This window comes from Megascapheus bottae, chromosome 20 (genome assembly GCF_031878675.1).
Source record: "Megascapheus bottae isolate mThoBot1 chromosome 20, mThoBot2.hap1, whole genome shotgun sequence".
In the NCBI taxonomy this organism is placed as follows: domain Eukaryota; kingdom Metazoa; phylum Chordata; class Mammalia; order Rodentia; family Geomyidae; genus Megascapheus; species Megascapheus bottae.
In genome coordinates this window covers 2,777,271-2,792,810 of record NC_143528.1, presented here as the reverse complement: position 1 = coordinate 2,792,810, position 15,540 = coordinate 2,777,271, and the positions used below count along the sequence as shown (strand labels likewise).

The window sequence follows — 15,540 nt, the reverse complement described above, 5'->3', positions numbered from 1 at the left end:
CCAATGGTTGGGACTTCATTCTTCATTGACATGGAGAAGCACAAATAGGAGGAATACAAACAGTAGAGGCCAGCCAGGATATAAAGCAAGAGACTACCTTAAAAATAGACAATGCATCCCTGAGAAGTGGATGATGCTAGAGCGAATTATGTTGAGTGAGATAACTCCTCAAGACCAAAGGAACAAAAGGCACATGGTATCCTTAATATGTGTATATTAGATCCAAACAGTATAAGAGCGAGGACTCAATATTTGGGTACCCAAGGTTATTGACATGGTCTTGGAGATATAAACATAACTACATAGACATAAAAATCTATGATGGGATATATACTCTATAGACATAATATATTATATAGATTGGTATGTATCTATGACATACAAATCCTCAGCTTAATTTTATTTATGTTCTAAAATCTATGTGCCAATGATTGCAACAAAGAGTCCCTTCTTGCATACTTGTTTGTTAAACATGACATTTGAAATATGATGTAGAAATCAATGTTAATAAAATCTTTCAAAAAATAGAATATCTCCTCTCTGGGCCTGGACCTGAGTTGTGGCAATATGGCCAAATGCACCAAGAAGGTCGGCATTGCCGGTAGATACGGCACCCGCTATGGTGCCTCACTCCTGAAGATGGTGAAAAAAATTGAAATCAGCCAGCATGCCAAGTACACCTGTTCTTTCTGTGGCAAGACCAAGATGAAGAGGCGAGCTGTGGGCATCTGGCACTGTGATTCCTGCATGAAAACAGTGGCTGGTGGAGCCTGGACCTACAACACCACTTCTGAGGTCACAGTCGAGTCTGCTATTAGAAGACTGAAGGAATTAAAAGACCAATAGAAGCTCTATCATCTGAGATATCCCTAGCCTACAATAAACAGGTTAATTCATATAACAAAAAATAGAATATCAAAAGAGAAAAAAAATAGGCAATGCAGGGCTTAGAATATGCTGGTGGTAGAGTGCTTGCCTAGCACGCATGAAGCCTTGGAATCCACATAAAAAGAAAAAGCTGCAAGTAGTGCTGTGCACAAGAGGTAGAATGCTAGCGTTGAGCAAAAGAAGCTAATGGACAGTGCACAGGCTCTGAGTTCAAGTCCAAGGGCTGGCAATAAACAAACAAACAAATAGACAAACAAATAGACAAACGAAAACAAAAAGAACAAATGAAAAAAAGGAGCTACAGATGTGACTCAAATGGTATAGTACCTATTAGAAACCCTGAATTCAGTACCACCAAACAAACGAATGAATGAATGATTGAGGGGTGAATGAGTAAACAAATGTACCAGAGCCACCTGTAATGAGATAGGATAATACCAGAAGATAGAACTGTTTAAAAATGCAAATTGAAGAAAAGTATAAATACCATGATTGCCTTCATATAAAGTTAAAATTATAATAAATTAAGAGCACAGATGTATGATGAAATTATAGGGAAAGGTAGGTATCTCACCAAACTCCAATCTAGTGTCTTGTGTTAGAGTACAGAGAAAGGGAAAAATTTAGAAAAGGTAATAGGCATATCTTTCTTAAACTAAATAATTGAAGAATTGGTTTCACCTAGACTTCAACTCTTACAACAGTCACCATTAAATGTGACAGGTTTCTCTGTCTTTGTGGACCATCCACTGAAGTATGTTATAAACTGCCGGCATGTCCCTGTGAAGGCAAACTTTCACAGGTTGCATGGAATAGTGCTAAGCAGAAAAGCCTTGAAATGGCAGTCAAGAGGAGGACTAGCACATGGAAAGATGCAGCTGAGTGTATCTGTGTGAAGACATTCATATCCCATGTAGAGGGGGTTGATGCCAAACCAGGTGGATGGGAAAGAAGATGTGATACTGCGGATCTGATCTTCTGCCCTGGGTGGGGGAGGTCATGGATGAAGATCCAGAATGAGTTCTTGTTCCTTCTTATATCTCTCCTTTCTGCTGACAGCCATGCATGGGTGATACAACAGGGCTCCTATCTAATACGATTTCCCTTTGTCCTGATTCAGAAGCTCTAGGTCTCCACTGGTCCAGCAGATTCCTTTCACAAATTGTTCTGACACAGTACTGTATGGTGTACCACTAGAATAGGTGGAAAGAGATTCTCAAGCTGTAGCATCTTCTTGTGCCACCTTCTCAAAGTATACCACTTGTTACATGAGCTGTGACATACAATTCCTGGGGCAAGTTTTAATCTACAGTCAATATTAAGTCAAGGTACCTCTAAGGCCTACTTTGGCCCTAAGACCAGCAAACATGGAGAAGATGGAGGCATCTAAGGGCGAATAGGGAAATAATTATAAAATAATTTAAGACATTGGAGGCAATTTTAAAGGAGAATCCAGAGGCTTCCAGAATGCACAACTTTGCAAGTGGCTATGGGAACTACACTCCAGGGAGAGGACTGGTTTCTGGTTGTTGATCCAAGGTTAACATTTCCTGTTGTTCACTGCATGGCTCTGATGCAAAATTGGTTTATGGAAGGTCAGCAGTGACTCATGAAAAAAAGCCCATTTGAAGAAAATCAATCTGAAACATTAAAGTGGAAATAATTCCATGCTTAGCTACAGAAAAATACAGGAACACATTTCATTGATGAAAAGCTTTTAAAAATAATATGGGTCTTCATTTCTAATCCATAAAATGAGGGGATTGGATTAGATGGTCTTGAAGGTCATTTGTTTCCCTTTACCTTAAAAATCCTGTTGCTGCAGATTTTTAAAAAGGACTTTGGGGTTGGAGATTTGTTTATCTCTCTCTCTTATTTTATTTTGTCTTATGCCATTTCACCTTTTCAGTAAGTATTAATACCATTGTATATATGGGTCCCAGTGTGATGGTGAAGCCATGGAATCCTTTTGATAAGAATATATAATCAAGATCCCTTTCATCTCCAACTCTGATTCTAAAAATGCCTGTGCTTACTTTTCCCATCTGAAAAATAAAAGCAATAATTCCTGCAGCTCTTCTTACTCAACTGCTGAACCTCAGGTATTTGGAAGGATCTGATGTAAATAAGAGTAAGGGAAGATGCCCAAGTGCACTGTACTTTCAGAGTTCTGCCCCAACTATACCAACCCAGGATACCCAAGTGGCCCAGTTTTCATCTTTACTCACCCTCCTTCCCCACAGGCACCCCATCAACTCGGCTATTCTTCCTCAGCATTGATTTACCAGGTACCTTTCTGACACTCAGCCTCCTACATCACTTCCAAAGACATCTGGGATATCTAATGGTGCTTCTGCCTGAGTCTACTTAAGTCCCTCCAAGAGGCTCCACAGACTTCTCACACACACAAAGAATGAAGAACATGGCAGCCTGACCCCTTACCAGATAGCCTCTGTCTATCCCAGAGCCAGTAATAAGAGGCTAGTGAGGATAAGCAGAAGTACCTGACCTGGCTCTTTTCAGTTCCCCTTCCTACAGTACTGGTAATCAGGTATCTGAACAACTTGTATCACAGAGATTTATGTGCAACCCCTATATTTTTCTTTGATTTTCCTCTCAATTGATTCTTTTTCACTTCTTTTACCAAGCACCTCTTCCATTCAGGGAAAGCTTGCATATTATTTTTATATTCTAGAGCACATGTCTAAACAGAGGAAACAAAGTTCATATATTCTTTGTTCAGCTCATTGTGGTGGTCTGGAAGAGGTGGAATCTGTGACATATTATTCATAGAAATCTAGGCTTGTGGGGCCAGGAGCATAGCCTAGTGGTAAAATGCTTGCCTAGCATGCACAAAGCCCTGGGTTCAATTTGCCAGTATCACATACGCAGGAAAAGCCAGAAATCGTACTGTGGCTCAAGTGGTAGAGTGCTAGCCTTGAGAAAATCCAAGAATATTGGACAGGCCCTGAGTTCAAGTCCCAGGACTGGCAAAAAAGGGGGGAAATCTATGCTTATGATGCTTATTGGTCATTGTTGAACCTATAGTTTGGGGGAGGTCCATTAAGTACCTTTTTTTCTAACCTCCTCAGGTGGGAAATTCAGTCTTCAATGTTACTGTATACTAGATGCACAAAACTCTTAGCTGAGTCCTGGTGAGTCTACCTGGCCTTGATAAGGCCATGAAGGTGGGCGTGGGGAAGCCTGGGGAGAAATGATTTCCTCCACCGGTTCTGGAAGAGTGAGAGCCTGTTACAAATGACAATGGATGGTGAAGTCAGCCTCTATGAATCCGCTATGTACATATTCCTAAATTGTCATGTAATCAGGTAATTAAGCATAACTGTAGTGTGATTTGATTTTAACAATAACTGATCAGAAAAATAACTGCTAGGCTATTAAACAGAGAAAGAAATGAAGATTCCATGAGATTACGTCTAGGATTTACACCAAGGTCTTTTTGACTATAAATCTCTCTCTTTTTTTTAAACCACGGGCTATGTAAGTGCTGTATCTGTTTTCTTTTCCTTGTATAATCCTGATAACACTCTAAAATGGACATTAGCATCCTAGATTTTCAAGTAAGGAAAGCTACAGAAGTCAATTATTTTGCTCAAGTTCATACTGCTATGACCTGGCTGGGGGTATTCAAACTCACTCCAGATTCCATATTTGCAGTTACTCTACCCATCGTCAGTGAATGCACTTGGTCCCTAACAAGGATGGCATGAAATGCTCAGTTTCTTAAGTGTGGGAGCAGATTGCCTTTGGCCCTCTGCAGGCAAGATTGCTCCAACATTTTGTTCAGCTTGCATCAATATGTACTTAAACCCCAGGAGTTTCTTCCACACGTGTGTGACCTGCTGTCTTCAAGACAGGCACCATTTGTTCAGTAGCCATCACCTTCAGCCTAGCTATCCTCCATGTGGGGCAGCTGCACATATAGCAGCCCAGATGGTAGGCGCTTCTTCCACTTATCTGTAAAGGATGCATTGGGAGGGAATGCCTGCAAAAAGGCAATAATCCTGTTGCCCTGCAGCACCATCCAGTTTGGAAGCAAAAGCAAGGGGCCAGAGTCCTGCAGGCTGCAGACCCAGCCAACCACAGCATCTGGAGCCAATTGCCTTGGGACAAATCTTCTCAGCTTTGTGAAAAGGAACAGTTAACCAGATTTGCAGTTACTCTGCCTCCCTACTAGCAAAAAATGGCTTAAATAGCACTCTTGCTAGAAAGTAGGAAAATATCTCTGGAGATAGCACTCACTAAAAAGACAACAGTAAAAACAAAAATTAACCAAGGTCTCCCTAACTGAATGGCCCACCACACACTCTAGAATGCTTGTCCCCTTTGTCCTCTAGAATTTCAACTGTAAGAAATTAATATGGCAAGGATGCGCATGCACGCACATACACACAGTCCCCAATTGTTGAGCTTTCCTTAGAGCTTATTTAATTATTTTTCATAGAACTAAATGGGCAAACCCTAAACACATTGCTGGGAAGGAATGTTGGGAAGGAGAAAGCCAGCCTCATAGGCTGAGCTAATGGAAGGCTGGATGGCATAGCTTTGATAACAATGGTGTTGCTAAGAAGAGAAGCTCAGGTTCTCCTACTTAAGACAAGACAGAGGAAGCTGGTAAGCCAGGGCTTTAGAATCACAGCCTGAAACTTCTCTACAGGGTAGAACGCACAGCTGCAGATTAGACTGCCTTCCATCACTCTTGAGGAAGCAGACTTTGAACATCATTCCATCTGGAGAAAGCTGACTCTGGAGCACGAAAGCAGCAAGTGCCAGCCCTGCAGAAAGAAATGAGCAGTGGCTCTATTGAAATGTATTATGGAGAGAAACAATGAGTGTAAGAGAGAAAAGAACTATGCCTATGAGCCCAGGGCCTGAGACACTGAGGACCAAGGGCTCAGAGCTATAGGTCAATGTGCTAGACTCCTTGCTATGGGAGGGAATAGGACAAACGATGTTTGGAATTCAGAGTGAAGCCTGTGTTTATGGAATTCATCTCATTCCTAGGGGCAACAGTTGTTTCAGACTCAAAGAAGTTTGATAGATGGAAAAAGATGACTGGAAAAAAAAGGGGGCGACTGAGAATCTGAAAAATTACTGCCTGGAATCAGAAGATTAACATTCAAACAGACTGGATTACATAAGGATTCCCTTTGCCTCTCCACCACGCCCCCCACACCCATCAATAGTATTAAAGGTTATTGATGTCCCAGAAATAGATAAAATCCTGTGAGCTTGAAAGGAAGAGAAGTGCTAAAAGTCTGGGTCAGTAACTTCTCCTCGACACACACCAACTTCTGGTAAGGCTGGTCCTCAGAGTCACTAAAGATAGCCTCGTGTGTGTGTCTGGGCCCTGGTCCTGGAGTTGTTAGTACTGTGGGGGATCAGGCTAAGGTAGCCTTGATTGTTTCAACCAATTAGGAATTCAGAAGCAATTGGAAAGACAAATGGCCCTGAAGAAACCAAGTCACTTAACATTGTACAAGGACCCATAGATCTTTGGTTCTCCATCAGGGACAAGGGCAGGTTATAACCTGGGAACAACCAAGCTACAGTGCTCAGGAACTTGGATTTTAAAACTTGGAAGAGATATGTTAGATTGTGTCTTAGGTAAATCACTCTGGTGTTTGCCTGAGTGGCATGACAAGAGGGCAAAGAAAAGAACTGAAAACACATCAGGTAATTAATTATTCTAAACACCTGTGGGGAAGGGTAATAACCAGAGATTGAATTCAGACAGAAGCAGCAGATATGTGAGGAAGGAAGATGCTCCAGAGGATTATGGAGTAGAACTCTCAGGTTCTCATGATTACCTGATTAAGGCTGGAGGTTAAGGAAGAGCCCTGGATTATTAGCTTGAGATACCTATGAGATACACAAGAAAAACATGCTCAGCAGAGTTCAACAATTGAATCTGAAGAGAGAGGAAATGAGATGTAGAAACATATGTAAAAATCATAAATATAGATATGAAAACATCTCCCAAGGAAAGAATTTACGAAATAAGAATTAAAAAAAACCATGAGTGAAAACTGATGGAATCTCAAATATTCTTCAGAAATAGGAAAGATAAACATAGGATAGGTGTGCAACAGAACAGTATATCAATAAAAGTAAGTATTTTACCAATGGATAACTAACAAGGTGAGAGAAAAGGCATTGGATGTATACAGACTATATAACAAAGCTTATAACCACACAAATTATTGACAGATGCATATGTATAAACAAAATTTCAGTGAATAGGAAAAAATTTCAAGGACAAAAGTAAACTCTTAGAGTCCTGAGGTGGGCAGGAGAGGGCAAGTAGACAGGGGACTTCATTGGCATTGGCAAGAATTATTACCTTCTGTTACCTTACTTCACAGTCATTCACATTCATAGTGTATACACAGATTGCATATATTATTTCTGAAGATTTGACACATTTCATAATATTTTTAAATGAACCATGACATGACTAAAAAATGAAGCAGTCAAGACACAAAACATAAATTAATCTTTTGACTGAGAAGGATAAGCAAGAGTGAACAGAGTTTAGGTTCAGATATATGAAAGGGAGATATTTTTTAGGGGTTTAATTAAGTTCATGAACTTAAGTGACTCAGCTTACAGGAAAGAGAGACAGCATGTGGTTGAAAGACCCAAAACCCTGGAGAGTGTAAAAAGGGAGCTATATCCTAATGGTTAAAATTGTTTTCTTATCTCTGTCCCTGTCTCTCTTTCTCTCTTACTTTCTCTCACATAAACACACATTGCTCTCCATTCTGAGTAATGTTATGAAATCCAGTCTACTCTACATTGCCCTGCCTGATATAAATTATCCTTTTGTCTAGACTATTTACTTTGTATGCATTATTTACCCAGTCATCATTTAGTTGCTGTCTTGCTTATCATATCCTCTGCTAGGGCAATCCAGTGCTTGTATTCAAGAAGTCTTCATGCTACAACACAGCTCTACATCATTCACACATTGTGAATCTCACACCATCGCAGAAACAAGGATGCATACAGTATAAAATATAATATATATACAGATACATATACAGAGAGATTATATTCACTCATCTTTTCTTATAGTACATTGTTATAGTGGTTTAATCTCTTACTCTAATTGATAAACTTAGGCTTTATTGCTTTATCATGGGTATCTGTTTATAGGAACAAGCACAGTATATCTAGGTTTGGAATACCCTGAGTTTAAACATCTCAGTAGGCTTGGAAAAGACATGACCATACTAACTTTCTTGCTGCCATGACATTTTTACTTCCTTTATGCCATTCTTTATCATCTATTCTGACCTTCTCAGGTATGACATTTATTTAGTACCAAGTCATCATATTATAAGGATTTTTCTACCACAATTGCAGAATAACTATTTTGTATGCCCTGATTATTTCTAAAGTTGTTGCTAATCTCATGTGCTCTTATCTCTTGACCACTTTTTTCTATAAATCTCATATTCTGAGACGTATAGGTATTAAATAGTTGTCCATGTGCAGTTTTCCAGCTGTTTGTTGCCCTAAGCTCAAACTGTCAATGTCCTGAATGTGATTAATAAAACTGGTATCCAAATATTACTACTTGTATTCTGGGAAATATCATAAGTTACTTGTGGAAGGTAAACCATGGGAAAATGGATTAGAAGAATCCAAAAGATGGGCAAGTGATATTTATCTTCATGGCAAAAAGAACAAATGAGGATAGTATAGTTTGGGTACGGTAATAGAAGACCAACCCCCTGTAAAGGATGCAGCCACAGACCACAACTGTGGACAACAACTCTGAACAAAGGAGGAACCACCTGAAGGCACTGAATGATGAACCACAGCACACAGAGTTTAAGAAACAAAAAAGAAGCTGTCTTTCTGTGGTAAGGGTCAGAAAGAAGTGCATGACACAACCACAAACACTAATGGTGAACATGGAATCCTGGAAATAAGAAAGCCAAAGAGAGAACCATAAATTCTATGTCTAGAAATCTCTTTTTTTTCTGGCTATCCCTTGATCAATACATGTATCAGAATTTTCTAACCTCTTTCAGATAAGGCTAAATCATTTTCTCTGAGTTTTGAGCAGGTGTCCACTGAAATCATAAAGAGCTAAATTCTAAATCTAATCAAAATAGATTTTTGCTAAAATGAAACATCAACAATATTTTGAAAAAATAAAAGAATAAACTTGCCACAGCATGATATTCTTATCTAAAATAGTCAAGAATTAATCTACGAAAAGCAGAAAAATTTGGCATCCTCAAGGGAACAGACAAGCAGCCCATTAATCCATTGACTCTGAGAAGACATTCCACACAAGAGATTTTAAGCACTGTTAAAATGTATTCAGTGCAACCAAAGAAATTTATAATGCTTTAAGAAACATAGAGTCTTAAGGAAGATATTGAAAAATGTAAGTGAGCCAGGTATAGTGGCTCATGATTGTAATCATAGCTACTTAAGAAAGAGCCTGAGATCTAAAGATTGTAGTTCAAAGCCAGCTCAAGAAAGGAAGCCCACGAGACTCTTACCTCCAATTGATCATGAGCTAAAAAGCGTAGGGCCTCAGAGACAGTGTCCAGGTCCTGAGTTTAAGTTCCAGTACAGGCACAAAAATAACAATTGCAAATTATACCCTCATTCTACTCCATACATCTTAAAATAATAATAAAAAAATGTGACAGTTCCAAATGCTAGTTAAGACATAGTGCAACTAGTATCTTTTTACACTGCTGATGATGATTTGAGATAAATATTTTTCAAAGATTTCCTGGGAAATGAAATATATTTGGAAGACCCAGTCATTTTACTCACATACTTACTCAAGATAAATAGAAACATATGCTCACTCAAATGCTTGCACACAAATATTTCAGTGCTTTCTTTTGTGACAGACTGAAAATAGAATAACCCAAAATTTCACCAGCAGATCCCCAATAGACAGTATGTGGTTTGCCCTATAATGATTGATTTAAAAATGAATGGGGATATACCTCAAAGACCTTGTTTTGAGTGAAAAAAATCAGGAAAAAATATGAATATAAAACAGCAAGTAAATACTACAATTCCTACAGGATAATCTGAAATATGTTGACTACTTTATGATGACAATAAATCTTGCAGAGATTCCATGTGGCTGGGAAGGAAGAGAGCTTAAGTTGTAAGAAGGTTTGGGAAAATTGTTTGTGGATGATATCCGCACTCTTTTACATTATGATTCTGATTTTACTGTGTGTTCCATTTGTCAACCCTTAGAAAGTTTTACCTTTTACAGGAGTAAGTTGGCTTCATGTGAAATGTCCTAATCAAGCTATTTACTTCAAATAAATGGGGTTCAGTTGGAACAAGAAAGAAAAATGAGGGGAGACAAATAACATGGAATTCACATGAAGTCCAGGAATGAAGCTAGCTTACTCTCCTCTTATGAGGACTGCTGGTTGACATTCAATCTGAGGCTATTTGGTTCTGTGCAATAGTACCTCTGTGTACCTTCTCCAAAACCCCAGTAAACTACATCATTCTGTCAGTGATTTGCTATAAAAATTATTGACATGTGGCTTGATGCAGAAAGAAGTAAGAAAAAATGTGCAAGCAGCAGTAAATGAGCCATAAACTCTATGATTTCAGCAAAAATCAAAGCTTACTTAAAGGCCACTAGCTAAATATAATGTCTTCTAAGTGGGAAGAAATCACAATGAAGCAGCTGGCTTACCTTAAGATTTGGAGATTTGATTCAATTGCATCCAGATCTACAGGGGCAGCTAATAATGTGGTTTGTATCAGTAAGAGCTTTTCTTCCACTGTTATCTGTACGTTTGAACGTGTAAACTGTATTTTATAGTAGAAATCCTCAAATGGGAAAACCATTTTAACCTAGCTCAAGTAAAGCATTATCTCTAGGATGTGGCCAAAGCAAATGTATTTTCACGATTGCTCTAAGAAACTCTGAACTAACCTTTGGGTGCAGAGAAATACCTGTGGGGTCCACATTTTTGCCCAAATATTACCTTCCACTGTAGTTTCATAGATTCCTGCCTCTTCAGGATCCACAGGTCTCAATGAGAAGCTTGGCCAGAATCTTGTTCCTTCCCAATGGGAAGCTAGTCTAACACAGAAATACAATGGGTAGAGAATAGACGGCATAAATAAGAAGTTCTTCCCTGAACAATAATGCTACCTGTTCTCTATAAAGTGATTCTTTTTTTTCTTAAACCAGTCTTGGGTCTTGAACTCAGGGCCTGGGCACTGTACTTGAGCTTTGTCAAGGCTAGTGCTCTACCACTTGAACCACAGACCATTTCCAGTTTCTTCTGTAGATATGGTACTGAGGAATCAAACCCAGGGCTTTGTGCATGCTAGATAACACTCTACCACTAAGCCAAAACTCCTGGTCCATATTAAGTGACTCTTGATGCTTCATCCCAAAATTTCTGAATGTCACACTAATAATGGAAGGTCATACTTCAAAATGTACCAGCTACACTGTTGTCCTAATAGAAGCATCTCTGCATGCTCTTAACTACCAAATTCCTTTCTGCCCACAAAAAGGACTGCTAGATTACTGGATTTATAGAAGGATAACTGATAGAACAAATCATAAATGATACTCAGTAACTTGAATATATTTGTTATGTATTACCACATTGCTTTTTAATGGGAAAAGCTTAAAAGGATCTCCTACTCATATCAGCAAATAAAAATAAAGTTATATTTCTATTGTCTAGTATTTTGCAGTATGAAGAGAATTACAGCTGATCAATAGGTGTTAATTTATAGTTAGAAACAACAAAAGCCCTAGTGTGGTGCTGCATAATAGAGTGGCTAGAGAAAACAAATATGTACAGTGGGTCTCAAAAACCTGGAGAAATCATTTTGTAAATTTTCTTATTGTTGCTGCTGTTTTATAGTGATGGAGATTAGAACCCAGGGTGATGGCTCTACCCCTGAGCCACACTTCACATAGCCCTAAGAGGAAAGGGTTTTTAATAGTTTCAACATAAAAATGGTAGATATTTAAGAAGACATATATTTTATCTGCTTTCAGTATTGTATAATGTTTAAATATATCAAAATATTATGTGGTCCTCAATTAATATGCAGATTTTTGTGTCTTTTTGCATGAATTAAATTTTTGTGCCAGTCCTTGGCCTTGAACTCAGCATCTGGACACATTCCCTGAGCTAGTGCTGTAGCATTTGTGCCCTAACTCTATTTCTGGCTTTTTGGAGGTTAATTGGAGAGGAGGGACTCACTGATTCTCCTGCCTGGACTGCTTCCAAACCTTAAGTTAATCCTTATATCTCAGCCTCCTGAGTAGGTAGGATTTCAGATATGAGTCACCAATGCCTAGGTGCATCAACTGAATTTTTAGTCAATGTAATTGCAGCATAAATATGATAGAATGTATCACTTTGTCAACACTGCTTTGATTTCCCCAATATACCCCTTTACAGTGTCTGGTGCTAGCTCTAACATCTCTAGACCAATACATGATTACATTTGTTTGGAAAAATAAAGAAGAAAGGAAAGAAGGGAGGGAGGGTGGGGGAGAGGAAAGAAAAAATGAGAAAGAGAGTGAGAGAGTGAGAGAGAGAGACACAGGAAGGGAGAGGGAGTGGAGAGAGAGAGAGAGAGAGAGAGAGAGAGAGAGAGAGAGAGAGAGAGAGAGAGAGAGAGAGAGACAGAGAGAGAGAGAGAGAGAGAGAGAGAGAGAGAGAGAGAGAGAGAGAGAGAGAGAGAGATTGATTTTGAAGCATATAATGGAGGATATATTTCCAAAGACAACTAAGGTATTTGGTGGTAGAGTGGGATTTCAATCTGGCAGTGTGGCTCAACACATAGCTCTAGGTTTAAATTACTGGGATTTTTTATTTCCTGTTTTGTTTTGTTTTTGACTTTGTAGCTATATAATGACAAATAATCTGTGATCCCATGAAACAAATATTCTGCCAGTATTGCAGAGTTTGGAAATTTCACCTCTGACTTAGGAAAAGTACCAGTTTCATAGCTCAAGAAACTAATAACTATCAAAAACGAAGGCAGCTCAGACAGTAAGGGGTGGAGGTAGTAGGGATTGAAGCTCAGGTATTCCTGCAGGATGCTGTTGGGTAGGTTCAGTTAGAACTGTGGCACATAGCTCTTCATATGAGAAGAAAAACATTTCCTGCAATTCCCCAAATAAGTCAACGTGATGCATTTGCATCCTGTAGGCCCCTGTGTCAAATTGCATTTTCTATCCTCTCCTCCAATGGCCAAGCGTATTAGATGAGAGATCTGACTTTTTATATACCTTTATGGGACAACTTACTTGTGGAAATTGGAAAATGAAAACCAAATCACAAGTCAGAAGAGCCAAGTAGAGATTCTGATTTGAGGAATGACTACTTAGTGAGCATGAATGTATCACTTGGATTTTATGGATCTAAGGTTGGGTTCATCGTATTTGAGCAGAAATCATTATTCAAGTTCCTTTTATAGCCAAACACAAAAAAAAAATCAATGGGGGCTGAAAGTGAACCCCTGGCCCAATACCTGCACAGCACATTGCATGCACATTTCTTTATAGTGTCACATGGAAACTATAGCAGTGAACATCCTACAGTAATGGACAGTAATCTGGTTGGCATTGGGTAAAAACATGAAAAAGTGTGAGATGGGTAATCACCAAAGTCCTTACACTGATATGTAACTTCCAAAATAATCAACAAAAACATGGCAGTATTATTTATATCACAACAAGCACTGCTAATCTGCTTCTTTCCCGTGCTCAGTTTTGGGCAGGTGGCAGGCTGGGAGGTGAACTGTGGCTATTCTTAATCAAGCACGAAGGCCCCATCTCTCTGGTAATGTCTGCTCTGGAGGTTATGTTGGTTCCATTCAGATAAGCAAGATGGAAGGCTAAGTCTGTTCCAGAAAGGTTTTTCTTCCCTTTTGAAATGAGAGCATCACAAAAGTAATTCTTTCTCACACTTGCTCTTTTTCTCAGTTCTTGTTGTCTTTTACTGTGTTGGCCGCTCTTTTTTATTATTACATTTTCTTTTTTATTGTCTGGATAATGTATAGAGGGCTTACAGTCACATTTGTCAGGTAGTAGGTGCATTACTTCTCACACACTGATACCCCTTCTCATGTTTTTGTCCCCATCTCCTTCCCCTCATCCCCTCCCAATCATCTTGTTTTCCCCCTTTCCTTTCCCTATTTCAAATAAACATGTATACAATATACCAGGTAACAAAGTCAGATACAGTAACAATATATGATTAACCATAAGGGCAAAAAAAGAGAAGAGAAATAACATAGTACATTAATAACAACAATCACACAGATAAACCTCTTGTTTCCATATCCTAGAGTTCTTTCATTTAGTCTCATCCTCTATGACCTTATGTATCTAGGTTTTGAGCTATTATAATCCTCTGCTAGAATCCTAGATGTATAGTAATTATTACAAATGAAGGAAACCATTGAGCCTATGTTCCTTTGGGTCTGGCTTAATTCACTTCATATTTTTTCCAAGTCTTTCCATTTCTTTACGAATGGGGCAATGGTGTTCTTTCTGATAGGAGCATAGAATTCCATTGTGTATAAATACCACATCTTGTTGATCCACTCATCAACGGAGAGGCATCTGGATTGGTTCCATATCTTTGCTATGGTAAATAGTGTTGCAATGAACATTGTTGTGCTAGTGGCTTTAGTATGCCCTTGTTTCTAGATGATTGGGTAAATGCCAAGTAGTGGAATTGCTGGGTCATGGGGAGCTCCATGTTTAGTCTTTTGAGGAACCACCATACTGCTTTCCATAGTGGCTGAATGAGTTTACACTCCCACCAACAGTGTAGTAGTGATACTTCCTGTGTATTGGCTTTCATCGCTGCCTTTGGGCACTATCTCATGATGGTGCTAGTATCTGGTGCTGAAGGAGACATTCAGAAGTGATAGGGAAGAATAGGTGAATTTTAGACAAAGCTACCAGTTCCAGGTTGGAGCTGCTGTACCAATTTAGAACCCAACTATAGAAGACTGAAGTCTGATGGTTTAAAATGCCCTTAACTAAAATATTCTGTTATTTAAGCTGGCCTTCAGTTGCTCATGTTTATAATCCTAGCTACTCTGGAGTCTAAAATCTGAGGGTCCTGGTTCAAAGCCAGCCTTGACAGAAAAGTCTGTGAGATTCGTGTCTTTAATTAGCCTCACAAATAAAATCAAACCTGGAGTATATACATTGCCACACTCAAGCTGAAAAGTTAAGGAACAGCAACCAGTAACAAGCCCCAGAAACAGTTCACAAAAATGCTATTATTTGCTGTAAAACGTATTGCTAACTCTGGCAAAATATTTTTGACACTGAACTTCCTACTCCAAGGGAGAAAAAATTGCACAAAGGGTATGAAGGAAACATAACTGTTTAAAAGCATGCCTACTTCTGAGATTCCTCTATGCTGGACTTTCACATTTTGAGTTTTTGATTTTTGTTTTAAACTATCCAAGAGCTTCCCACTGATTCTTTTAGGAAACAAAAATATCACTAGACTGTGCCGATTCAATTATGACACGTGAAAGGTGATGTTCAAATATTAGCCCCATGGTGTGTATGTGTGGTAAGATCTCTAAACTCAGAAACACGGTGGAAGAACGAGA

General features: G+C 38.9%; 1 pseudogene; it reads left to right on the top strand.

Annotated features, from left to right (window-relative positions):
• The first annotated feature begins 567 nt into the window (after nt 1-567).
• LOC150049078 (large ribosomal subunit protein eL43 pseudogene) lies at nt 568-868 on the top strand (annotated as a pseudogene).
• Nucleotides 869-15,540: the final 14,672 nt, after the last annotated feature.